We start from the raw sequence: 26,641 nt of genomic DNA, 5'->3' as shown, positions 1-26,641 counted from the left end.
AAGAGTGCCATCTATTGCGACTTTCTTGTAATGACTAAAATCTGTAGACTTCCACTATCCTGATAGTCCCAGCTAATAAAAATACTGTTAAAAATGCTTTCTCTGCTTAGTGAGAAAAAGCTCTAAAATAATTTAACTGTTTCAACCGCTTTAATTAACGCACCAGCTATATGCTAGGCACTGCTGTAAGTGGCTATGGCCTTCAATGACCGTTTTTAAAAGGCTGGTAATGTTTTATAGTATCCCTAGCTTTCAAACAGGCCCAGAGGCCAAGGTGAGACAGTAGGATCCAAACTTCAGGAGCCCCAGTGCTGACCAGGTCATTTTCAGCCTCCACTGCTGAGTAAAGGCAAATTTTCCCTCTATTTCTCAACACAATTAAGGGACAATTAAGGGTGCTTTACTATGCACCCTTTCAGGACATTCTTGATTAGCAATGCAAAATCTTAGGCCAAACAAAAAAGGCTTGCCTCTCAGGCTACTTAATCACAATGATTGCTAATATCAAGGGCCCTTCAGTGTTTTAAAGTTTTTGTAGATCCATCCAAGAAATAGATGCATAAAAACAGGTGAAAAAAATCGGTGTGAACTTTAGGATTAGATCATGTTAAGTAATCCTTTTCAATGGCTGTATTAACATGGAGGGGACTTCACCCCTTTCCCTACTGCATCTACTTGTATCCTTTTTGTAAATCCTCAGCTTTGTAAAAAACTGGTGCTAACGTAAAGGTGCTTTATAGTTTACGATTTTGCAGAACTGCAATGCTATGTCAGGCAGAATAACGTTAAACCTTTTGTAAAAGCTCAAGGTTTTGATAAAGGCAGAACTTTTCAAGCATTTACAACTAGTGATGATAGTGGTACAGACAGTGCACACTTGCACAAGGGCTGAGAAAATGTGCAATACAGGAGAGAAAATGAAACTTCGCACAGGCCACCTTTATAACTAAAGTATAGTGCTGATGCAAGCAACATTTATACTGAAATTTTAATAGACTGGATCGGGAAACTACTTGGCTCATAAAATATGCCTTGATAATAGCTAATTTTTTTTTCTTGTTAAATGTTAAGTGTGACCTTTAAAAGACACAAGTGTTCAGTGCACATCTGTGTGAATAAAGTGCTTAGCTGCTCACCTTGTATAGTAGCCTTAATCTTTTGTACGGTATAAAAATGACTGTTGTCCCTTAGGGGTAAGGTGGCTTCACGTGTAGTTCCCACCCAAATACTGTAGTGACTTAGAACACGACTTTTTCCAGATGAAATCAAGCATTTTATTTAATTATAGCAAGCAAGCACTCACTTATTTTCTACTAAATGCCATACTTACGCCAAAGTAATATTCTGGCCTATACGGAGACCACCAACTTGATAGCTTGCAGATTATTCACCACTCAATATGCAACATGTTGCGATTAAAAAAAATCACGTTTGGCAGTGCACCACAAGATTCTAAGTAAACAGGACTTCACCCATACATTTTGAATTTCTTGATTATCTGCAAGAGAAGAAAACCAGTTTTGTAAACTGTGTCCTAAGTCACAGTGCTGAAATCTTAGCAACTTCAGTTACTTTCTACTTAGTTGGCTATTTACTCTTTCAAATTACAAAGTAGCAGCAAATTGGGCCAATTCTGGCCTTCCCATTACTTAGCACTAAGGATTCCGGATTAACGACGAAATATGAATAAAAAGGAACATACCTTGTCATGTTTCCTGTCATCCATTGGAACGATTAGTTCAGCTTCCTAAAAACATTTAAGCAATAGTTAGGTATGTGCCCAATAACCCGGCACCCTTCAGGTTTTCAAGTGATTAATGTTACTTGTGCAAGTCAGAATCTGATACCAATTAAATGGTGACAGCTTTGCCAATAAACAAGAATATGCTCTTCCATGGCTAGGAAGGGAGACTGCCACAGCTGACAGGTCCCAAAGATACATGGAGATTCACAATCCCAGAACTCCCAAGCAAGCACAACTACAGAGATTACTCACTTTCTGGATCTAAATGTGGCGGGTATCAGGATTCGGTGTTACTATTTATTTAACAGTGGCGGAGTAGCTTCAAGATGGCCACTTGACACCGACAGCGGAATTCGCGACCTTTGCCGGTCATCAGGTGCACCGATCCTTTGTCGGAGGGTCCGTGACCCGTGCGCGCTCGACTTTTGACTCAGCGCCAGGGTGGCACGTGGCCGCCGCGTGATCAAAAGAATACCTCAGGTTTTCGAACCTAGAGGTTTCCAAAGCTGTCGTAGACCGGCCACTACAAGATCCCTGAACCTCCTGCATCTTAACTAGGCCAAAAACTTCTGCCTCAATTATCACCTTAGTGCACAAAATACAACGTACCTCAACCTCGAAACCTAAGCCCGGCGCTTCCCGGATGTAAAAGGCCGAGCACTTCAGCGCACGCTTTCTTATAGAGCGGCTGACGCTATTCCGGGGAAGTGCCGCGAGGGGCGGGGCCCACACGAGTTTTCCCTCCGCTCTGCCCTTTCCAGCCCCTCCTCCGTTCCACCCCTTCCTGATGGCCCCTCCCTCCTTACACGGTTTGCTCCACCCTCTGGGCTGGGCGGCTCCCCGGGCCCTCGATTCTGACGCACGCGCCTACAGGGAGAGTCAGAAAGTTGTCGCGAGATGAGGAAATCCTGACGCTGGGTTTGTCTTCCTGACCCGGGAGGTGAAAAGTTTTTGTTTCCCGTTTCCATAAAGGACAGTTACTTAGAAGTTGCCATTGTTACCGAAACGCCAGGTTATATAGTCCTCTGCTTTTAAACCTTTAGGTAAATATACATGGAACTAACTGATTTTTTTGGTCCATTAATGATCTGGGACTTACGTTTTCCGCTGGAGTTGCTGTTCCTCCAGCGTAGTTGTCAGTGATTTGCGGTTTTTTAATTTTGTTTTGGGGTTTTTTTTGGCGGGGTCGGGGCCGGGGGGGGGGGTTTGTTAAATCTCTTAAGAGTATTTACACTCATTACTGAAAACCTAGCCAAAAGACTAAACACAAGACTAAAAAAAGTAAAGGACGTTAGCCGGAAGAGTATGGGAGACCCACTTAACGAGTGTGTCTGAACATTTCCCGTGTTGCAGACTCACCCACAGTTTGCTGTACGTGTTTGGCCGCAGCTGGATTTCGTTGACTATTAAAAGCAGATGTCTGCCTCTTACCTCCCTGCTGTACCTTTTGTTGAGGGTGCAATTATAGAAATAATAGAACTAACCCTTGTAAAGTGGAATTAAAAATATTTAGGAATACATTTAGTTCTAGTCAAGTGCTTATTAAATGCCATTAAATTTATTTTCTGTTTCCCCTCTGATATGAAACAAAAGGGAGGTTTTACTTAGTAGTGGACCATTGGGAAGGTATGTTGTGGCAATTGCTGCCAGGAAAAACGGTATCAAAATGTATTCCCCAGACTAAGTTGGGGAATAAAGTGCCACAGTAGGGATCTACAGAAGCTTCCTGAAATCCTTACATACTATTCTGGGAGAAATAGTTTAATTAGTAAGAGCAAACATTCAATTTATAGGAAATGAATTTTAATTAGAACTAAAGTTTCTGAGGCTCACCTTTCACCCTACATTTTTTTCACTTCATTTTACTTTACTCCATCTCACTAATGAACGAAAAGTACTATTCTGTAACAAGGCTTAAATACCAAATCACAGTGGAGAGTTTTGCTAAATTAGATTTCATTTAGAACCTGTAGCCATCTGTGTTACTTTGCAAATGCTGTCCTAAGAAAATGCCACCTATTGGGTGGTTTAAGCAACAGAAATTTATTTTCTCACAATTCTGGAGACAAACTCTGAGATCAGGGCACTCACCGGTTTGTTTTTAGACCTTCTGTGGCCTGTAGATGGCCCTCCTTTCCCGGTAACTTCACATCCTTTAACCTCTGTACCTGTCTGTATCCCAATCTCTTTGAAAAGGACACCAGTCATACTGGATTAGGGCCTGTGCTAATGACCGAATTTAACCTTACTTGTCACTTTAAAGATCCTATCTCCAAATCCTGTAATATTCTGAGATATTGGCTGTTAGGATTTCGACATACGAATTTTGGGTGACACAATCCAGCCCATATGACCATCCATTTATGGTAAGTTATAAAGACACACTGAAGATTTTTAAATATATATTTCCATTGGGCTAAGGTGTAGAAACACCTGAGACAGAGTGAAGAGTCTCTGCTCCCATATTTTAGGTTCTTTTCTCCATCTTAAATTTTTTCCCATCTATTTCCCATCTTTTTCTTCCTTTCTTTAAAATTGAGGTATAATTAACATTAGCTTCAGGTATACAACATAATGATTGGATATTTGTGTATGTTGCTAAATGATCACCACATTAAGTCTAATTAACCCCTATCCCCCATACATAGTGAATTAAGTTTTTTCTTGTGCTGAAGATTTTTAAGATTTACTGTCTTAGGGGAGCCTGGCTGGCTCATTTGGTGAAATGTGGGACTCTTGATCTCAGGGTTTTAAGTTCAAGCCCCATGTTGGTATAGAGATTACTTCAAAATATTAAAAGAAAAAAATATGTAGCAACTTTAAAATATGTAAAAGTATTATTGACTGTACTCACCATGCTGTACATTACATTCTCTTGACTTATTTATTTTATAACTAGTATTTTGTGTCTTTTGCCCCATTTTAGCTACCCCTTCAACCCACTGCCTCTGGCAAGCACCAATCTGTTTTCTGTATCAATTAACTTGGTGTTTTTTGTTTTTGTTTTTATATTCCATATATAAGTGAGATCATATAGTATTTGTCTTTTTCTGACTCATTTCACTTAACGTAATGTCTTCAGGGTCCATCCATTATGTTGCAAATGGCAAGATGTCATTTGTTTTCATGGATGAGTAGTATTCCGTTGTGTATGTACATCGACATCTTTATCCATTCATTCATTGATGAATACTTAAGTTGTTTCCATATCTTGGCTGAAAATAATGCTGTAATGAACATGGGGGTACTTACATCTTTTTGAATTAGTGTTTTTGTTTTCTTCAGATAAATACCCAGAAGTAGAACTGCCAGATCATATGGTAATTCAATTTTTAGTTTTTTGACCAACCTCCATACTGTTTTCTACAGCGGATAGACCAATTTACATTCTCATTAACAGTGCACAAGGGTTTTCTTTTCTCCACATCCTTGCCAACACTTGTTATTTCTTATTTATTTGATACTAGACATTCTGACTGCTATGAGATGATATCTCATTGCGATTTTGATTAGCATTTCTCTGATGATTAGTGATGTTGAGTATCTTTTCATGTGTCTGTTGGCCATCTAGATGTCTTCATTGGAAAAATGTCTATTCACATACTCTGCCCATTTTTTAAATTGGGTTGTTTAGTGTTTTGCTGTTGAGTTGTATGAGTTCTTTATGTATTTTGGATATTGACCCATTATTAGAACATGATTTACAAATATTTTTCTCCTGTTGAGTAGTTTGACTTTCATTTTGTTGAAAATTTCCTTTGCTGTGAAGAAGCTTTTTAGTTTGATGTAGTTTGAGTTCATTTTTTGTGTATGGTGTAAGATAGTAGTCCAGTGTCATTCTTTTGCATGTGGCTGTCCAGTTTTCCCAGCACCATTTCTTGAAGAGTCTGTCCTCTCCCCATTGTATATTCTTGGCTCCTTTGTTGTAAATTAATTGACCATATATGCATGGGTTTATTTCTGGGCTCACTATTCTGTACCATTGATCAATGTGTCTGTTTTTATGCCAGTATCAAACTGTTTTAAGTATCATACAATATCATAACTTTGTGGGGCACCTGGGTGGCTCAGTCGGTTAGGCATCCGATTTTTTTTTTAAATTTTTTTTAACGTTTATTTATTATTTTTGAGACAGAGACAGAACATGAACAGGGGAGGGGCAGAGAGAGAGGGAGACACAGAATCTGAAACAGGCTCCAGGCTCTGAGCTGTCGGCACAGAGCCCGACGCGGGGCTCGAACTCACGGACCGCGAGATCATGACCTGAGCCAAAGTCGGACGCTTAACCGACCGAGCCACCCAGGCGCCCCTGCATCCGATTTTTGATTTCAGCTCAAGTCATGATCTCAAGTTCATGAGATTGAGCCCCACGTTGGGGCTTGGGATTCTCTTTCTCTCTCTCTCTGCCCTTCCCTAGTTTGCTATCTCTCTTTCTGTCTCTCTCAAACTCTAAAAACATAATTACTATCGCTTCATAATATAGTTATCAACCAGGAAGCACGATAGCTCCAGCTTTGTTTTTCTTTCTCTCTCTTTTTTTTAAAGTTTATTTATTTATTTTGAGAGTGAGTATGGGAGGGGCAGGGGGAGAGGGAGAGAGAGAGAGAATCCTAAGCAGGCTCCTCACTGTCAGCCCAGAGCCTGATCCACAAACTGAGATAATGACCTGAGTTGGACACTTAAGTGACTGAGCCACCTTGGTGCCCCTACATTCTTCTGTCTCAAGATTGCTTTGGCTGTTTGGGGTCTTTTGTCATTTCGTACAAATTTTAGTATTGTTTGCTTTATTTCTGTGAAAAATGCCATTGGAATTTGACAGAGGTTGTTTTGAATCTGTAGATTGCTTTGTATAGTATGGACATTTAAACAATATTCTTCCAGGTGATGAGCACAGAATATTTGTCCACTATTTATATAATGGAAAAATATTAATCTTCAATTTCTTTCATCATTGTTTTATGGTTTTCAGTATACAAGTTTTTCACCTTCCTCATTAAAATTTGTTTCTAAGTATTTTTTTATTCCAATTGTAAATGGAATTGTTTTCTTAATTTCTTTCTGATAGTTCATTATTAATGAATAGAAGTGCATTAGAGTTCATATAGTGGTTTTGTATCCTGCTACTTTACTGAAATTCATTCATTCTAACAGTTTTTGGTGGAGTCACTTGGTTTTCTATATGTAATATCGTGTCATATGCAAATAGTGACAGTTTTACTTTTTCCTTTACAGTTTGGATGCCTTTTATTTCTTTTTGTTACCTAATTGCTTTGGCTAACACTTCCAGTACTGTGTTGAATAAACGTGGTAAGAGCATCCTTTCTTGTTCCTGATCTTAGAGGAAGAGCTTTTACCTTTTTACCATTGAATATGATATTAGCTGTGGGCCTGTCATGTATGACCTTTACTATGTTGAAGTATGTTCCTTCTATACCTACTTCCCACTTTGTTCAGTTTGTAATCATAAATGAATGTTGAATTTGCATAAATCTTCATGTGTCAGAATACTACTCAGCTTTGAATGCTTTGCTTGAACATCACTTGTTATGTGAAATTTTTCATTGCTCTAACTGAATTTGATTTCCCTTTTTGACATACTATAGTACTTGGATTTTTCATGTGGTATCTTTATTATATTATAAACTTCTTGTGAAGGGACTGCGTCACCTCTCATTTGAAGTGTCTATCAGAGTGACTCATATTAAAGAAACACTCAGTTGGATTATTGAATGCTTTGAGGCAGTTAATATATATTTTATAGGAGTTGAGAAAGTTTTGCATTTATCTTAAAAAGTGATTTTTCTCCAGGAGGTAGAGTTTGATCCCCCCACTCTCCCCCAACACCAAGATGAGTATTGGCTGTACTTAGTGACTTGCTTTCAAAGGGTGGGTAAGGAAAGAAGGGGAAAGTATAACTGTACAGTGGAGAAATATAGCAAACACTGCCTGGATGAAGTGATCAATAGTAACGTGAGCAAGAAGTCATATTGATAATGTGTACCTTGATAAGATGTAATGAAAACATTTCACCTCCTTTGTGTTATTCTTCTCCAAAGCCCTAACCCTAGTCAAACCATGAGAAAAAATATCAGACAAAATCAAGTTGATGGACAATCTACAAATTATATATCAGTATTTAATATTGTCATGATCTTGAAAAACAAGAAAAGTCTGTGAAACTGTCACACCAGAGGAGATGATACATGATGACTAAATGTGATACCCTGTCTGGGAACCTCAAGCAGAAAAAGGACATTAATGTCAAACTAGTGAAATCTGAATAAAGTGTGAAATTTAGTTAATAGTAATGTGCCAATGTTGGTTTCTTAGTTGTGACAGATGTATATGGTATTGTAAGATTGTTAACATCAATCGGAGAAATTGGATGGGGGATATGTGGGAACTCCCTGTACTATTTTTTCAACTTTTCTGTAAACCTAAAACTATTTTAAAATAAAGCTTAATAAAAAAGCAGTTATAAGTTTATAGTCTATTATTTTTGTTTTAAGACAAGTTGTGCTTTAGTGATGGTTTCTGTATACTCTTAGTGTGAAATTTGTGGCTGAGATGGCGATATTTCTAAATTTGTGGGAATTTGAGATCAAACCTAATGAATTTAGCGGCTGTTCAAGCCAAATCTTTGAGACTTAGAATACTAGGTAGAGATTATGTGGTAATAGATAGAATTAAAATTTTATTGTAAATAAAGGTTGGTTTAGGATTTTAAAGGTAGAATGCAAAGTGAAGTTGTTAGAACTGATAAAATGATGGCTGGACAATACTTAATTCTGCATTTGATATACTAACTGGAACAGTTCATTATAGGATATTCATTCTTCAACTATGCTACTTCTCCCTACTCTATTTCCTTTTTCCTTTTGTGGTTTTAATGTAGAAACTACAGTGATCATCAGAGAAGCAAAATTAACACAACAGCACAGCTCTCATGAATGTTGAAATAAGTGGGAGAAAATACAGGAAATGTAAATAAGTGGGCTTATTTACATTTTAAGATACTTAGGGTACCTAAACTTGCAGTTGGTATGTACTAGCAGCGTGATAGTGCTGGTAAGAAAATTATAATACAAGTATAGTGTCTAGAAGAGAGCAGATGAGAGTTCTCCCTTATCTCTGCTGGAATATTCTTTTTGGTTCTGAACACTTTGCTCAGTTGTTAAACATTTACAAGACTCTGTCCAATGTTTATTGAGTATATGTGACCCTTGCCTCAAAACTCCAATGGAATTGAATAACTTACAATCAATGATGTCACACTTTTTCCAGACTATTCAAAGCTCAAAGCCTAGGAGTCAGCTTTGATTTCTCCCTATCCTCCATTTTCAGTTTTTAGTGTATTTCTGTATTAGTCAATGTACTTTTTATCTATTGTTATGTTTCAAATTAGCCTAAGCATAGTGGATTAAAACAATAAGCATTTATTATCTCACATAATTTCTGTGAATCAGGAGTCCAAGTACAGCCTAACTGTCTCAGTGTATCTCACTCATGAGGTTGTAATCAGGATATAGACTGAGACTGCAGGATCCTCTTCCAGGGTTGCTCAGTTACAAGCTTAGCAAGTTAAGGCTAATTGTTGGTAGGAGGCCTCAATTCCCCAGCATGTGGATCTCCACTGGGCTGCTGGAGTGTCCTCATGAGATGGCGGCTGGCTTCTCCCAAAGTAAGTGATCAGGAGAGGAAGTACCAATGATGTTATGACCTAGTCTGAGAAGTTACTCACTATCACTTGTTAGAAGCAAGTTATTAATTCCAGCTCACACAAAAAGGGAGAGAAATTAAACTCTATCTCTTGAGGGAATATAAAAATTTGTTGACTCAAGTTCAAGCTGCCTCAGTAAGAATGGGTGAGGTTGTGTTGGTGTTACAAACAGTCCAAAATCTTTGTTGCTTAAAACAACAAGTGTTTGTTTCTTGTCATATTCTTTTCCATTTTAGTGACTTAGACTAATGAGGCCTTCACCATTTGTGATGTTTCTAGGCAACAGGAAGGGAGATGAGAAGGTAGAGAATCACATACTTGCTTTTAAAGGCTTCCATTCTGAAGTGACAGTCCTCAAATTGCTTCATATCCCATGGACAAAAGCAAGTTGCATGGCTATACCAAACTTCAAAAGGGTGGGGATATGGAACCCTACTATGTGCTTCTAAGGATAAGAATCAGAAATATTAGTAAACAGCATTAGTGATTTCTGCAGTTGCCGTGTTATAACCTTTTTGTCAATTATTTTAAGATCAACTTTTCCTTTCCTTTTCTCTATTGTCATACTACTAATCTAGGACAACATGTCTGAATTGGCTCCCTACTTTTCTAATTTCCCATTTCCACTCAACAGGATATTTTTGAAATATTAAATTTCCTGAAATACTATTTTCTCCTTGTTTGTCACTTGCTACAGAAACTGTAATGGCTTCTCCACTGATTATCATCAGGTCAAGTTTCTAATCTCTGGACATATTGCAATGTATGGTACACTTACCATGCTCATTCCTAGTTTCATTCATTCTATTTCATAGCATAGACTATATTTCCCATTTTTTCTACCCATCCATTAAGACACATCTCAGTTCTTAATTATTTTTTACATGAATCTTTATCCAAAATATTAGTGAATATTGGTCTCTTCCCTTTATTGCCTTTGTTTTTAAAAATTGTTCATCAATAAATATTTAATGTGCCTGCTATATGGTTTTCTACTATACACTGGGCCCTGTTCTTAGTGCTGGGGCAAGAGCAGTAAACAAAACAGACAAAATTTCTTATGCATGGAGTTTATATTTTTGTGGTACAAGACATGTAAATAAGAGTATTAGAGTTATATCAGAGGAGCAGAACTACTAGGATATAGATATTTATATATCGAGTGTAAGGTAAATCACAGCTGTCAAGTGGAGGAAGCAAGGTAAACTGGCAATTGCAAGAATGAACTGAAATCCATGAGAATGGAGTGGAATCTGCATTGATTTCTCCCTGGTTCCAAGGGTTCAACTTTGATGATGGAGTTGATCTGCAGGAGGAGTTGGTCTTTTGTTACAGACCTGAGTTGCTGACATTGAAATAGAGGATCCTGCAAGGGTTAAAGAAGATACAGACCTGGCTTCTGCCCCAACCTACAAAATGAGCTAGCAGATAAGTGACAACTTACATAATTAGCAATATTGCCTTATGCCCTATACTGACCTTCCAAGTGTGAAATTATATGATGGCTGTTTCACCTCCATCTACTATGCAAAATGTCTCTGTGGCCCATGCTAACCTGGAACTTTTCAGGAAAAGAAATGGAAATGTAGTACTGGCTTAGCTAAGTTGACAAAATAGAACCACAATAAGTAACTTATATGAAAATTTAAAGTCAGTGAGTGCTATGGAGAAAAATGAAGGGGATGAGAAATGTTTGCAGTGAGGATAGAAATAATTAAAAAAAAAAAGTGTTCAGGGTAGATCTCCTTGAGAAGGTGACACTGGGTCAAAGACTTGAAGGTGAGGGAATGAAACATGCTAATATCTGGAAGAAGAATATTCTAAGTATTAGATGCTCCCTAAGTGGCACCATACCTGGTGTGGTAGACAGCCTTTTATAAGAGTCCCAATGATCCCCACCTCATGTTACTCCCTGCTTTATGTAATTTCCTTCCTTTGCATGGCAAAGTGATATGTCACTTCTGAGATTAGGTTATAAAAGACTGACTTGTTTCTTGCTCCCATTCCTTCTCTTGTCTTTTTGGATTGCTTGCTCTGATGAAGTAAGCTGGTATATTGGAGAGGCCTATGTGGCAAGGAACAGAGAGTGGTCTCTGGCCAACATCCAGTAAGGAACTGTGGCTATAAGACCAATAGCCCCTGAGGAACTGAATCCTGTCAACGACCACATAAGTGAGATTGGAAGTGGATCTTTAACCAGTTGAGCCTTAAGATGACCACAGTCCTAGATGCTGATTGTAGTCTGTGAGACACTGAAGTAGAGATCCAGCTAAACCAGACAATATTGTTTTAAATCAGTACATTTAGGAATAGTTTGTTATTTAGCAACTGATAACTCATATACATGGCATGTTCAAGGAACAAAAATGAGACCAGTTTGGGGTGGGATAAGCAAGCAGCAAGTAAAGTTAAAGAGACAATAGGATTTCTAGATCTTTATGAGTCATTAAATGATTTTTAGTTTTTGTCTTTTTGTTTGTTTTGAGTGAACTTGGTAGCTGTTGGAGAGTACTGAGTAGAGGAGTGACATTATCTGACAGGATTTATACGTTTTTTTTCTCAAAGCTCTATTGAGAAGACATACAGGGGATAGGGTTTGAGCAGGGAAACCAGTTAGGCTAGTGTAATAATGCAGATGAGAGAATGGTGATGAGAGAGAGGGATCCCAGTAGAGGAAATAAATGATTAAATTCTGGATATATTTTTATGATAGAGCTGACAGAATCTGATAATTGAATATAGGTTGTAAGAGAAATGGATACAGAATATGAAAAAAAATAGCTCAAAGGGTTTTTGATTATTTCTTGTGATGGGGATGACTGCAGGAGTAGGTTTTGGGGAAGGAGTACTTAGGAGCACTGTTTTGTACATGTAAAGTTTGAGATATGTTTTAGACATCTAAGTAGAATTTTTGAGTAGAGAGTTAAATATATGAGTATGGAGTTCTGGGGAGAGATCTGGTCTGGGAGCTCTCAAAGTGTGGAAGCCACTTAAAGCCACGAGATTGAATGCTAATAACAAAGAACAAAGGATAGATAGAAAAAGGGATCAAAGACTGAGCTCTTGTGCATTCTCAACATCTATCTACCAGGAAACGTAGCAGGAACCAGTAAAGGAGACTGAGAAGTGAGGAACAGAGGAAAGCCATTGGAGAGTGGTATCCTGAATGTCAAGAAGAAAGTTTTTCAAATAAAAGGTTGTTCATGGTACAAGTAAGATGGAAGTTGAGAAATGACAGTTGGATATAGCAATATGGAGGTCATTTGAGACCTTGTTGAGGACAGCTTCACAGAGAATGGGAGAATTGAAGACCATAAATTTGTGGAGTTATGCTAGAAAGGAGAAGAAAAATGGGACAGTATCTGGAGAGGGATGTGGGACCAAGAGTGGATTATTTTTCTTCAGGAGATACCACAATCCCAGATTTCAAGGTGTCCTACAAAGCTATAGTAATCAAAATAGTATGGTACTGGCATTAAAATAGACACATAGATCAATAGAAAAACAGTCCAGAAATCATCCCACACTTATATGGTCAATTAATCTTAGACAAAGGAAGCAAGATATACAATGGGAGAAAGACACTCTCTTCAACAGACAGTGCTGGGAATACTGGGCCACTTTCTTACACTATACACAAAAATAAATTCAAAATGGATTAAAGACCTAAATGTGAGACCTGAAACCATAAAACTCTTAGAAGAAAACACGGACAGTAATTTCTTTGATACTGGCCATAGAAACATTTTTCTAAATGTGTCTCCTCAGGCAAGATAAAAGCATAATTAAACTGTTGGGACTACAACAAAATAAAAACCTTCTACACAGTGAAGGAAATTATCAACAAAACAAAAAGACAACATACTGAACAGGAAAGGATCTTTGAAAATTATATATCTGATAAGAGGTTAATATCCAAAATATGTCAGGAACTTATACAACTCAACACCAAAAAATAATCTCATTAAAAATGGGCAGAGGACATGAATAGACATTTGTCCAAAGAAGACATACAGATGGCCAACAGAGTAATGAAAAGATGCTAAACATCACTCATCATCAGAGAAATGCAAATTAAAACCACAATGGTATATCACCACACACCTGTCAGAATGGCCAAAATAAAAATGCAAGAAATAACAAGTGTTGGCAAGGATGTGGAGAAAAAGGAACACTCATGCACTGTTGGTGGGAAGGCTAATTGGTGCAGCCACTGCAGAAAACAGTATGGAAGTTCCTCAAAAAATTGAACATAGAATTACCAGATGATCCTGTAATTCTAATACTGGGCATTAACTCAAAGAAAATAAAAACACTAATTCAAAGAGATAATATGCACCCCTATATTTATTGCAGCATTATTTACAATAGATACGTGTATATATATACACATACACACACATATACATGCATACATACGTACATATATACATACATATAATGGAGTATTATTACCCAGTCATAAAGAAGAATGAAACCTTGCCATTTTCAACAATATGGATGGATCTGGAGTGTGTAATGCTAAGTGAAGTAAGTCAAATACCATATGATTTTACTCATATGCTGAATTTAAGAAAATAAGCAAACAAACAAAAAAGAGACAAACAGTAAAACAGACTCAAATACGGAGAGCAAACTGGTGTTTGCCAGAGGGGAGGTTGGGGTTGGGTGGGTGAAATAAATAAAGGGGATAAGTGTACACTTATCTTGATAAGCACTGAGAAATGTGTAGAATTGTTTAATCATTATATTTTACACCTGAAACTAATATAACATTGTATGTTAATTATACTTGAATTTTTAAAAAATGGAAAAAAAGAAAATGGATTATTTTTTAAGCATGGGAGAGTATAAAGCATGTTTATATTCTAATGGGGAAAGATTCAGTAGAAATGGAAAATTGATGACGCAAGAGAGATTTGACGAATTTCTTGTGTAATTGCTTGTGGTATCTTGTGCACAAAGTATGAGTGAGCCTAAGATGGTAATCTATGGAAACAGAAGTGTATGGATATAGATGCTAGTAGGTGAGTGATGTGTTGTGAACTTTTGAATATTCTTTTTTATTAATTTCTTCTCTTTTCTCCCCACAGTAATAGCAAACTCATCAACTGAGAAGTTGGGGGAGGGAGTGTTGTATATTTTAGGAGAGAGGAGAATATAGTTAGGTGACAATGTGAATAGACTAGGAAATGTGGTAGGATTCCTGGGACATATAGGGACCCACTAAGGTTCTTATAATTAATTTAAGTTCACTTAAATTAAAATATCAGCATGATTGTGTATTTTCTCCACACCAAGCTCAGCTACATAGGTATAGGTGTAAAGCTGACAAAGAACTGGAACTAACTGACTTTGCCAGGAAAGTAAACAAAGTGAGTGGTGGGAAAGGGAATGTATGCAAGGAGTCGTTGTATTGATTTGCCATGGAATTTAAACTAGTTAAGGAGGGATGATAACACATTAGAATAGTGAGGGACACTGAAAATATGAGTAGGATTAATGAATTTTGAGCAGATAGTGGGTCAAAGTAATTTTGGAACTTGGGTACTAGAGTAATGACTCCATGAAACATCTATAATGTATAAATTTTTTGGGAAGTTTAGCAAGCAACATACTGAGCCCTTTATTGTTTAGCATGACAAATATTGGAGTTGCCCAGTTGTTCTGTGATCTTAAACTGGCTTTCATCACTTCAAGAGTGATTGCTTGACTTGGTTGTAGAAATGCACATGTCAGTGAGATGTTGCACTCATACTTCATTAAATATTTAACATCTCAAAAGCTCTACTTTTTCTTTCTTCCATTCTCGGATGGCTTGTGATCCTTGATCTTTGGTTTAATCTGTTTATTAATGAGGCTTTTTTTGGAGGGCTTTCATGCCTTTGTGCAAAAGATGATTATATAATACTTAATACAGCAATATAGTGCATTAAAATGGAAGGTCTTATTACTGTTATAGAGTATTTATAAACTATATTTGTAAAATATATAATTCTTTTATACTACACATACAGCAATTTGACATTTTAAAATTTATTTTGAGACGGGGGGCGGGGAGGAGTAAGGGGCAAAGAGGGAGAGAGAGAATCCCAAGCAGGTTCCACACTCAGTGTGGAGCCCAACACAGGGCTCGATGACCATGAGCCATGACCATGAGATCATGACCTGAGCTGAAATCAAGAGTCTGGTGCTTAACTGACTGAGCCACCCAGGCACCCCAGCAATTTGAAAATTTAATAATTACTTGCTAAAATCCTATTTTTCTTTATATTCTCCTATAATACACTTTATACATGTTTCATGACATCAAACATTTGCTATAGTATTCAGACCCCCATTTTTTTGATCCATCATCCATAATAATTATAAATGTCTGTATTAGTGAAAAGATAAATAAATAAGCTTATGTTCACTAAATAAGGTTATGTTCCTTAAACCTAATGGAGTGAAAATTATAAGCAACCAATTTTTATAAGGTGCCACTAGGTGGCTCTATTACCCTATTATTTAGGTCTGTTTAAACCCTATAAGGTTTTAACTTAAACACATTCATGTATTATTGTGCATGAATATATAAATGAATGTGTAGATAATAACATGAAAATGTCATCATAATAATGAGTCTACCAAGCTACCCTCTGGACTCCAGAAATAAACCTTAGTTTCTACTAGAAAGGAACAGCTTTCCCCCAGATGCAGATTATAAGAATATGATTGAAAACCACAGAGCTTTTTTAATATTTGAACTTGATGTATAAGTTTTTAAAAATATTGGATCAATCAAGTGAAGATTTAATTCATTTCCTGTTGTCTAAAGTATTTAAGTTGATACATGTTTTAATCTGAAGTGTATCAAAGTAGACAATGATTTTGTTGAATAAAATATTTTTGCCCAATCTACTAGAGGAGAAGGATATAATCATATTCATCTTACCTACGGCAGTACTTGGTTCATGGTTCATGCTCAATAAATGTTTGTTGAATGAGGAAGTTGGCATGATAAAAGTGAAAAAAAATTCTGGGAAATTATACACAACGTTCAAAAGGAAAAATGAATTGTAAGTTAGTATATTTAAGCAAAAATAACAAGTGGTTTTTGGCCCTGGGCACATCTTACCTCTGTCTTTGCCAAATATTTTAAATTGAGTTGTTATTTTTTTTCTTATGCGGGGATATATTTTAAATTTTATAATGGAAATCATTTCACAGAGAAAATTTTATGACAAAGTTTGAAAATGATCTTTATAGGTAAATATTTATAATTGGAATGGATCTCCATTATCTTTATAATCTTAGTATTAGAAGTTTATATTCTTCATGAGATAGGATTATATTGGAAAAATTTCAGTTTGGGCTGAATCTAGAAAAATTTTTAACATTGCTTTTTAAAAATAAAATCCTAAAACTCTGAAACATAATACAAGAAATTGAAGATGACACAAACAAATTAAAATAAAAAGATATTCTATGCTTGTGGAATGGGAGAAACTATATTATTAAAATGTACTTTCAACCCAAAGCAATCTACAGATTTAATGCAACCCCTATCAAAATACCACAGCATTTTCCCAAGAACTAGAACAAATAATCCTAAAATTTGTATGGAACCACACAAGACCTAAAATAGCCAAAGCACTGTCAAAAAAGAGGAACAAAATTGAAGGTATCAAAATCCCAGATTTCAACCTATACTACAAAGCTGTGGTAACCAAAACAGTATGGTATGGCAATAAATAAATAAATAAATAAATAAATAAATAAATAAATATTAAAAAAAAAATAGACACCTAGATCAATGGAACAGAATAAAGAGTCCAGAAATAAACCCATGCTTTTATGGGCCAATTAATCTATGACAAAGGCAAGAAAATGCAACAGGAAAAAGGCAGTCTTTTCAATAAACGGTATTGGGAAAACTGAACAGCTACATGCAAAAGAATGAAACTAGACCACTTTCTTACACCATCCACAAAAATAAACTAAAAAATGGGTAAGAGACCTAAATGTGAGACTTGAAACCATAAAACGCCTAGAAGAAAACATAGACAATAGTAATTTCTTTGGCATTGACCATAGAAATACTTTTCTAGATATGTCTCCTCAGACAAGGGAAACAAAAGCAAAATTAAACTATTGGGACTACACAAAAATAAAAGCTTTTGTACAGTGAAGGAAACCATCAACAAAACAAAAAGCAACCTACAGAATGGGAAAAGGTAATTGCAAAAGATATATCCAATAAGGAGTAAATATTCAAAATAGGTCAGGAACTTATACAACTCAACACCAAAAAATAATCTCATTAAAAATGGGCAGAGGACATGAATAGACATTTGTCCAAGAAGTCCTACAGATGGCCGATAGACACATGAAAAGGTGCTCAACATCACTCATCATCAGAAAAATACAAATTAAAGCCACAATGATATCACCTCACATCTGTCAGAATGGCTAAAATAATAATTGAGTGTAGTGTGACTGGCTCAGAGTCCACATTCTTTTTTTCTTTTTTCTTTTTTTAACGTTTTATTTATTTTGGAGAGAGAGAGAGAGACAGAGACAGAGTACGAGCAGGGGAGGGGCAGACAGAGAGGGAGACAAAGAATCCAAAGAAGGCTCCAGGCTCTGGGCTGTCAGCACAGAGCCCAATGTGGGGCTCAAATTCATGAACCATGTGATCATGACCTGAGCCCACGCTTAATCGACTGAGCCACCCAGGCGCCCCTCAGAGTCCACATTCTTAATTAGTGTTGTGTTATAAAGGAAGAAGAATGATACCGGGTATAAGATAAATATAAATCTGGGCTCAAATCTTTAAGTTTGCTTCCTGTGTGACCCTAGGAAAGTTATCTACCTTTCCATCCTGTTTCTTCATCTATAAAAGGAAGCCAGCAGTACTTCCCTTTTTAGTATTGTTATTAGAAAATTTATAGGAATAATCTGGCAAATAGCACCATTTAAAGGTTAGGGGTGGGGTGCCTGGGTGGCCTAGTCGGTTAAGCGACCAACTATTGATTTTGGCTCAGGTCATGATCCCAGGGTCATGGGATCGAGCCCCATGTTGGAGTCCATGCTGAGCATGGAGCCTGCTGGAGATTCTCTCTCTCCATCTCTCTCTCTGCCTCTTCGGAGCTCACATGCATGTTTTTTCTCTTTCTTTCTCTCTAAAATAAAATAAAAAGGTTAGGGGTTTTTTGGTGTGTGTTTAAACATTATTTTGCTAATTTTAATTCTTTATTAGGAATTCATTATTATTTAAAGTCTAAATTAGTTTATTGTCGTTTTGAAGAAAGTCCTAGAATTGTAAAATTTTGCATGATTAGGGAAATATCTTAATCAAATTTATTGATTTGTATTTTTTTCTAACACTTAAATGTAAGAAAGTATGCAATTTTAAATTATTACCCTTTGTCTTTTTTCCTTTCCCAGTTTTTATTGCTAAATTAATTCATTCAACAAAATACTTATTGAACACCTATTGTGTGTCAGAGACTAGACACATAATTGTGGGGGTACATTGATATAAGAAAACAAATACAACTGCCTTCAAGAAATTTATTTGAGGGGCGCCTGGGTGGCTCAGTCGATTAAGCGTCTGACTTTGGCTCAGGTCATGATCTTATGGTTTGTGGGTTTGAGCCCCGTGTTGGGCTCTGTGCTGACAGCTCAGAGCCTGGAGCCTGCTTCAGATTCTGTCTGTCTCTCTCTCTACCCCAACCCCCCTTGTGCTCTGTCTCTCCCAAAAATAAATAAAATGTAAAAAAAAAATTTTTAAAGAAACTTCTTTGAGTACTGTAGAACTAGAAGATATAATAAAATCAGTAAATTATATTGTTATAAGATTATAAATATAATGGTAAAAAAATAAAATTAGGATAATGGGAATCAGGAGTGCAGAGGGAAGGAGGAAAAAGAATGAAAATTTTACATGTAAGGCTGTCATCTTATTAAAAAGATGACATATGAGCAATGACACAAATAAATTTCAGGAGTTAGCTATGTGGATATCTGGGGACATGTCAGTACAAAGGCTTTAAAATAGTAAGCAAAGAAGTCAGTGCAACTGTTGCATAATGAGAGAGGGGGAAGAAGAAGAGCTAAGGTCTAAAGGCAATGGATGTCAGATTATGTAACTTGTACTCTGACTGGAAAGGTGGGCTATTACAGGATTTCTTAAAAAAATGTTTATTTTTGTGAGAGAGTGAGTGCAAGTGGGGGAGGAGCACAGAGAGAGAGGGACAGAGAATCTGAAGCAGGTTCTGTGCTGATGACAGAGCCTGATGCAGGAATTGAACTCATGAAGCATGAGATCATGTCCTGAGCCAAAGTTGGATACTCAACCGACTGAGCCACCCAGGTGCCCCATATTGCAAGATTTTTAGTAGAAGATTGCTCTGACTTAATTTGTAAGAAGGTTACTTTTGGGTGTTTAGTGACAGTAGATTATAGGGGACAGGGATGGAAGCAGGGAAGATATTCAAGGTAAAGATGATGTTATCGCAGAACAGAGTGGCAGCAGTGGAGATGCCGAGAAAGGGTAGGTTTTGGATAGAACTGAAGATAGAGCCAATAGAATTTCTTGACAGATTGAATGTAGGATGTGCTAATCGAGAGAGTGACTATCCTATTTACAGATTCCGCCAACTCTCAAGGCAATATTATATAAGGGCATGACTCTTACTCTGTGTTCACCACAGAATGGAGCAGATTACTTTGGAGGAAGATCAGAGTCTGCAGATGTGCTCTGTCTGCAGATTCAAACCTACTACATCATTATGCCTACTCCAACTCTTCTTAACTGAGGCTGTGTCTATCAATAGTCTCAACTCTGGCTGTCACTTCTGTTTTCCCCGAGTCTCCATTGTTGCTAATTGAACCTGGGATATAATTATTATATAGTAGGTATAAATCCCATAATCCACAACCTGTGCAGAAATGTAGTTTTCAATAACTGTCCCCATTTGAGATACATTTCATCACTAGGAACTTTTAAGTCTATTTTAGGAAAGCCCAGTCAAATTCAGGATTTTTCTCTCCCTTTCTTCCCAAGGTAGTCATGACAATGGACATGAAGTGAGAGGGTGATGTCTGGGCCTCAGCTGTCATCTGTCCTATGCTGGCATTGGATGAACCTTATCGAGTTCCGTCTTTGGTAAGTGGCTTCTAGCTTCCATGGTCTGGTTTCCTCCCATCCCTACAGTCATCAGTCTGGGAAGGTTGTTAGGTGTCCTCCTGGTTATAGCTGCCCACTCCCTTTGGATCTAAAGGCCTGTTAGTGATTTCTGCAACTTCCATAGAGAATGGGAACTTTTGTATGTTCTCCTGTGCCACTGTGGAAGCTGTGCCATCCTAGATCATATATGCTTAGAACACCATGTGTTAGTTTAACTATTTTGCTCCCACATTATTGGTGGGCAGAGCACATAGAGGAGGTTGCTGCTTTGCAGAGTTTTAGAAAGTAGGGCACAGCTTTCTCTACTTTTGGATTCTCAGATCTCTCGTCCTTTTATTTTCAAAACTCACTTTAGTGGCAAGGAGAAACGACAGGGGGAGAAGAAACTCATTCTCACGTACACATCTCTCTTTCCCCTTTCTAGTATTTTTTAATTTCCATCCAGGAAACTTCCAGTCTGGTAGTGGAATGGGAAGGTGATAGGAGAGGTAGCCTGGCTTTCCATCTATTTTTTTCTAGTTTATTGTTTAATGGTATAAATCTTGGCCTTTGCTACTTAAATTACTTCCAACTCCTATGCCAGCAGCTCTCACACTTTTTGGTCTGAGGATCCCTTTACATTTTAAAATATTATGAGGACTCCAAAGGGCTTTTATTTATAAGGATTATATCTATCAATATTTATTGTATTAGAAATTAAAATTGAGGAATTAAAAAGTATTAATAATTTCAAAGTAACAAGAGCAAATCCATAATAAGATCATAGTTTCAAAGAAAAATAACTGTTTTCCAAAACAACAACAACAAAAAAATAGTGGCATTTGCAAATCTCTTTAATGTTTAGCTTAATAGAATACAGCTGGATACTTGTATTTATTTTTGCTTTCAACCCGTTTTGATACATTGTTTTTGTTGAAGTATATTGTCCCAGACTTTGTGTCTGGAGTTCTCTCTTGTCCAGCAAGAGAGCGGACACAGAATTGAATACCAGAGAGGGTAATGTCTGGGAGAAGACAAGAGCCCCAAGTAAGGGTCTTTGCTCCGTATTTATTAGGATCAGAAGGCTTACAAACGTGGTGGACATGCTGAAAGAGACAATGAAACAGTGATTATTAACTCAAGTGTGTGAGAGAAAGGGGGTTTTGAAGGTATGCGGTGTTAGGGGTTTGGGTCAATATAAAATAAAATCCTGGCACCGAGAAGGTGGTTGTTTATGGCAGGCACCAGGCACTGTGTCTGTTTATCTTAACTTGCCTAGGGAATAAGATAGATAGAGCATGCTACCTCAGGGTCAATAAGGAATTTTTTTTTTTTTTTTTTTTTTTGCTAGTTAGTTCCAGGCAATTTCACCCTGCTGCAGTGGTTTTTCACCCTGTTTACCTGTTTACCTATTCTTGGGTGCTTTCCTCCTGTGGAAATGGCTTCCTGCTCTATACTTTTGTTCTAGCTGGGGGTAATTTTGCCCTGTGGCCGCTTTCTGCACTAAGCATTGTTAACCCATTGGTGCAAGCTCAGGGAATTCCTAAACTTATTCCCCACAGTATATGAAGAAAACCTGACCTTATGTAAATATGTACTTGGGAAAGGAAATGTATATTTATGGAGTTTTCAGATATTGTGTATATTTTTCCTTGATACTACATTAAAACTTGATAAGTGATATTTTCTTAAAGGATATTTGTAATGTAGAATTTGAAACCAAATCAATGAACTTTTCATGTTCTGCTACATTTAAAACCATTAGTTTGTCTTACCCTAAGAATTGATCTTTTACTGTTATAATGATGTACCATATGCAATGATTCTGTAACCTCATGCAATGGTCACTTGGAAAATATTGGTTCACCGAGTTATGCAGATCTTTCAACTGTTGATACATTTCATTATATAATATTAGAAAATAATATTTGTTAATATCACTATCAATCTCATCAGAAAAATTATTTAAATATTAGTCTGCTGTTACAAGTAGCAGATACAAGTTCTACAGAATTCTAATTTTCACTTGAAAGCTCACTTTTTATCATTGGCAATAAATACGGTCATTTGTTTTTCTTGAATGGACAGGCCCACTTTGTTCATTTTCAAAACAAATGTCTGCCAGTTACTCAAGTCTACATAACCACAATTCTCTGTCAGTCAGTTTTTCAAGTAAAGATGATGCTCCACAAATAAAGTAGTTAGTTTTCTTTTAGTTTAAATATACTGAATAAAAATAAATAAATAAATAAATAAAGTAGCTAGTTCAATTTGCAACTCAGTTGCTCAAGTGCTTTTCTGTGACAATGATCTACTTCAATATGTGACAGAAACGCTCTAGGCATACTCTACATTTTGTCACAGCAAATATTAAAAAGACAGGTACTCAAGGTTGAAATTTAATAATATTAATAATTCTTACCTCTTCCTCAAGGGCATTCTTAAGTGCAGCTGACTTTTTTTTTTTTTAATGAATGTGTGGTGGTGAAGAATAAAATGACTACAAGTACAGATTGATGTCACTACCTTGGATTATGTTAAAGCACCAGCAGTTTTACCCATTATTGCTATTGCAAAATTAGGGGGGGAAATCAATACAATGACAAAGGAATATAATAAATTAGTATTATTATGAAAATAGTTTTGGTCTTGCAGACCCCATGAAGGGGACTTTGTTCTCCTACAGGTCCACAGACTATACTTTAAGAACCATTTTACGGGCGCCTGGGTGGCTCAGTCGGTTAAGCGTCCGACTTCAGCTCAGGTCACGATCTCACGGTCTGTGAGTTCGAGCCCCGCATGGGGCTCTGGGCTGATGGCTCAGAGACTGGAGCCTGCTTCCGATTCTGTGTCTCCTCTCTCTCTGCCCCTCCCCCGTTCATGCTCTGTCTCTCTCTGTGTCAAAAATAAATAAAACGTTAAAAAAAAAATTACAAAAAAAAAAAAAAAGAACCATCTTACTACTGTACTAAGTAAGGCTATGCACCATGACATAGGTCTTAACTATTAATCTCCTGGATATCATCCAGTATCTGATGCTGAAGCCAGCTGCTGCTTAGATCTCTCCCTCTGTGATGGTCCCAGCAAATTGGCCACTATTGGACCTGAATATTAGACTTTTTTTTTTAATGAAAGATTATTATTGTTCTGATAAAAATAGTATACACATTTGGAAATAAAAATTCAAATATCTCTCCCTCATCCCACACTCTAGTCTTATTTTTTTATTTATTAATTATTATTTTTTTAATGCTTATTTATTCTTGAGAGAGACAAAGACAGAGTGCGAGTGGGGGAGGGGTAGAGCGAGAGGGAGACACAGAATCCCAAGCAGGCTCCAGGTTATGAGCTGTCAGTGCAGAGCCCAAAGCGGGGCTCAGACTCTAACCGGAAGATCATGACCCAAGCCAAAGTTGGACACTTAACCGACTGAGCCACCCTGGTGGTCTCTAGTCCCATTTATTAAAGGTAACTCGCTTTTACCTTTTCTGTTCAAGTTCTGTTGATTATCTCCATTATTCTATAATTCCAAAATCCATAATTTTTGTTTTTGTTTCTAAGCTCTTTTTGTTATGTTTGTGGCTTTAATAATGTACTTAAACATAGATTTCTGCTGCACTTACCACAGGCCAAAAGCAAACCAGAGTGTTCTCCAAAAAAAAGTGAGGAACGAGAAGTTGAGCTTCCCAGACTCAATCTCTGCGTGCAATATTACCACCTAGATAATTCATGGCTTCTGCACGGTGGCATAATGTGTGAGACAGGGAGAGTCAAATGTTATAAAAACTGATGAGAAAACAAAGCAAGGGGAAAACTGGTTTACAGTGATCACATTTGACTTCCATTAACAGACAGGGAATTTGAGACCCCAATTGGGAAAGTGACCTATCCAATGTTATTTAGTTAAGAACAGATATTGGATTACATCCAGTCTATCTTCTTTGCTATTTTAGTCGCACCAAGGACATCCCTATAATTAATTCGGGATAGAAACAATATGGCTTTATCAAGTTGATCACAGATGGGAGTGAGAATTTGTCAATATTATATTTTCATCGCCTTTTATTATTTTTAAAATTATAATCTTTAGCTTCTGAAAAGTTTGTGAACATATTCATTTTCATATGATGTAGACTTTATTTTCTGATGGTATGTTTTGTGCACCTTTAAAAGTTTTGTTTGCTTTGAAGGACATTAATTAAGTTCTAAAAAGATACATTAGAGCCCTAGAAATATATAACGTTTTGAAATTCCATTTCTGTTTAAAGTGGTTGAAATTTAAAAAAAAAATTAAGATTCAGAATATTATTTATCAAATAGAGAAAAGAAGACCAGTCTTCTCTGGTCCAACTGTATAAATTATGCATAATATTTAAAAGCAAGATCTGGTATCCATTTGTTATTGATTTGAAATAGAGCATTTTGGCATCAGATATGTAGACAGCAGGCATTTCCTGTACTTAATTTATTCCCTCCTAACCAAGAAGCAGCTTGATGTAGACAGTTTTATGTAAGGTTTGTCACAGATCCTGTGTGTTTTGGAAATGTTTCACATTTCATTAAGTTTAATTCAGTTTCTGTATGATAAAATGTGGGTAAATACATTCTTCCTAACAATATCTTGGAGACTTTATGCTGCGAGTAATGAAGTTGTAAAATTTGCTTTTATTTCCTTGAAAGGGTTTGCTGGGCAAATAGAATATTTGCCTAAATCTGGCAAGTAAATGTCTTTCTTAAATACTTATTGACACTAGTCAAAATCACTTTCTCTAAGAAATGCTCCAAAGGAGATGGTGAAAATATAGTGGGTTCCAATTTTAGTGATTTACTGTCTTTGTATTTATAACTTTTAGGAATAGGCTGAGAAATTATAGAAACTCAAAGATTAAGATTCATATAGGATCAATGGATGAAGGTGCAAGGAGAGGTTAAAAAATAAATTTCATATAGTAATAAATAACTGAATAAATTCTTTGTGACATTTCTTAACAGCAGTGAATGTGTAGAGAACTCTTATAGACAACAAATTGAGGACAAAAAAATGGCAAGAACTAGTGGTAGCACTGGGTGGTGGGAAGTGGCCCCCAAATTCTGTTAGGTACCCTTGGCCACAGGTGAGTGGTATACTGAAAGTAGAGTCTTGGTATTCTTGGGAATGGAATAAATGTTGGCGTGACCAAGACATGGCTTGATCTTTTGAAATTTAGTCTTCTCTTAGGTAAAGTAAGTGAAGAGAAGGTAAACATTTCTAGCCAATACAAATAATTTCTTAAGGATTATCCACCACAAGTAGTCATTGTTCTTTCCATGACTGCCAACTATTTGGGGATCGGTGTGTGTGCTCGGGGTGTGGTGGGCAGGTAGAAGGCAGCAGCTATGTTGTGGGTGGTAACCAAGCAGAGCCACTTGCGCAAAATAGAAGTCAGCTATAGAGTGTAATTTGAAATTGGAGAAATACCTTCGTACCAAAATATTTGAGCAGTTCAGTGCTTCCCCATTAGTTAGAGACTTCAGGTTAAAACATATGTCTTAGAAATTATAGTACTGATATTTCTGGAAAGCATAAAGTTATAATTCATTATAAGCCACTAATGTTGATGGGGTTGGTTTATTAACCAGTCACTAGTTGGGCCTGGAGTAGATGGAACATGGGATGACACATATAGACAGAAAATAGGGAGGTCAGATGTATTCCAGACTGGAGAACTATGTGTGTGGGAGACAAACCTATGCAGAAATCAATTGGTGTATGTAGATGGGGGTGATAGGGTGAGTTACAACATGAGAAAATCTGATATCTAGAAAAGAAAGGGCTGGAATAGAGAAGAAAATGTTTGTGGAAAATGTGGTTAACTCCCTCCACTTTCTCCCTCCCTCCTTTCCTTCCTTCCTTCCTTCCTTCTCCTTCTTTCCTTCTTCCTTCCTTCCTTCCTATCCTTCTTCCTTTCTTTCTTCCTTCCTTCCTTCCTTCCCTCCCTTCCTTCCTTCCTTCCTTCCTTCCTTCCTTCCTTCCTTCCTTCCT

At 36.9% G+C, this 26,641-nt stretch overlaps 1 long non-coding RNA gene and 1 other non-coding gene across 2 annotated transcripts in view; one reads left to right on the top strand and one right to left on the bottom strand.

Annotated features, from left to right (window-relative positions):
- Window positions 1-1,815: 1,815 nt before the first annotated feature.
- Window positions 1,816-1,946, bottom strand: LOC125924164 (small nucleolar RNA SNORA24). Its single transcript, XR_007458330.1, has one exon. It is a non-coding gene; the product is annotated as a small nucleolar RNA SNORA24 (small nucleolar RNA).
- Window positions 1,947-2,597: 651 nt separating this feature from the next.
- Window positions 2,598-26,641, top strand: part of LOC125923055 (uncharacterized) — a 205,601-nt gene continuing 181,557 nt past the window's right edge. The window contains exons 1-2 of the long non-coding RNA XR_007457873.1: window positions 2,598-2,787; window positions 20,518-20,619. This is a non-coding gene — a long non-coding RNA (uncharacterized LOC125923055). The remainder of the gene's footprint in view (window positions 2,788-20,517; window positions 20,620-26,641) is intronic.

Source organism: Panthera uncia, chromosome B1 (genome assembly GCF_023721935.1).
Source record: "Panthera uncia isolate 11264 chromosome B1, Puncia_PCG_1.0, whole genome shotgun sequence".
Classification (NCBI taxonomy): domain Eukaryota; kingdom Metazoa; phylum Chordata; class Mammalia; order Carnivora; family Felidae; genus Panthera; species Panthera uncia.
The sequence above is the reverse complement of the archived record's forward strand: the minus strand, read 5'-3'. Positions and strand labels throughout refer to the sequence as shown.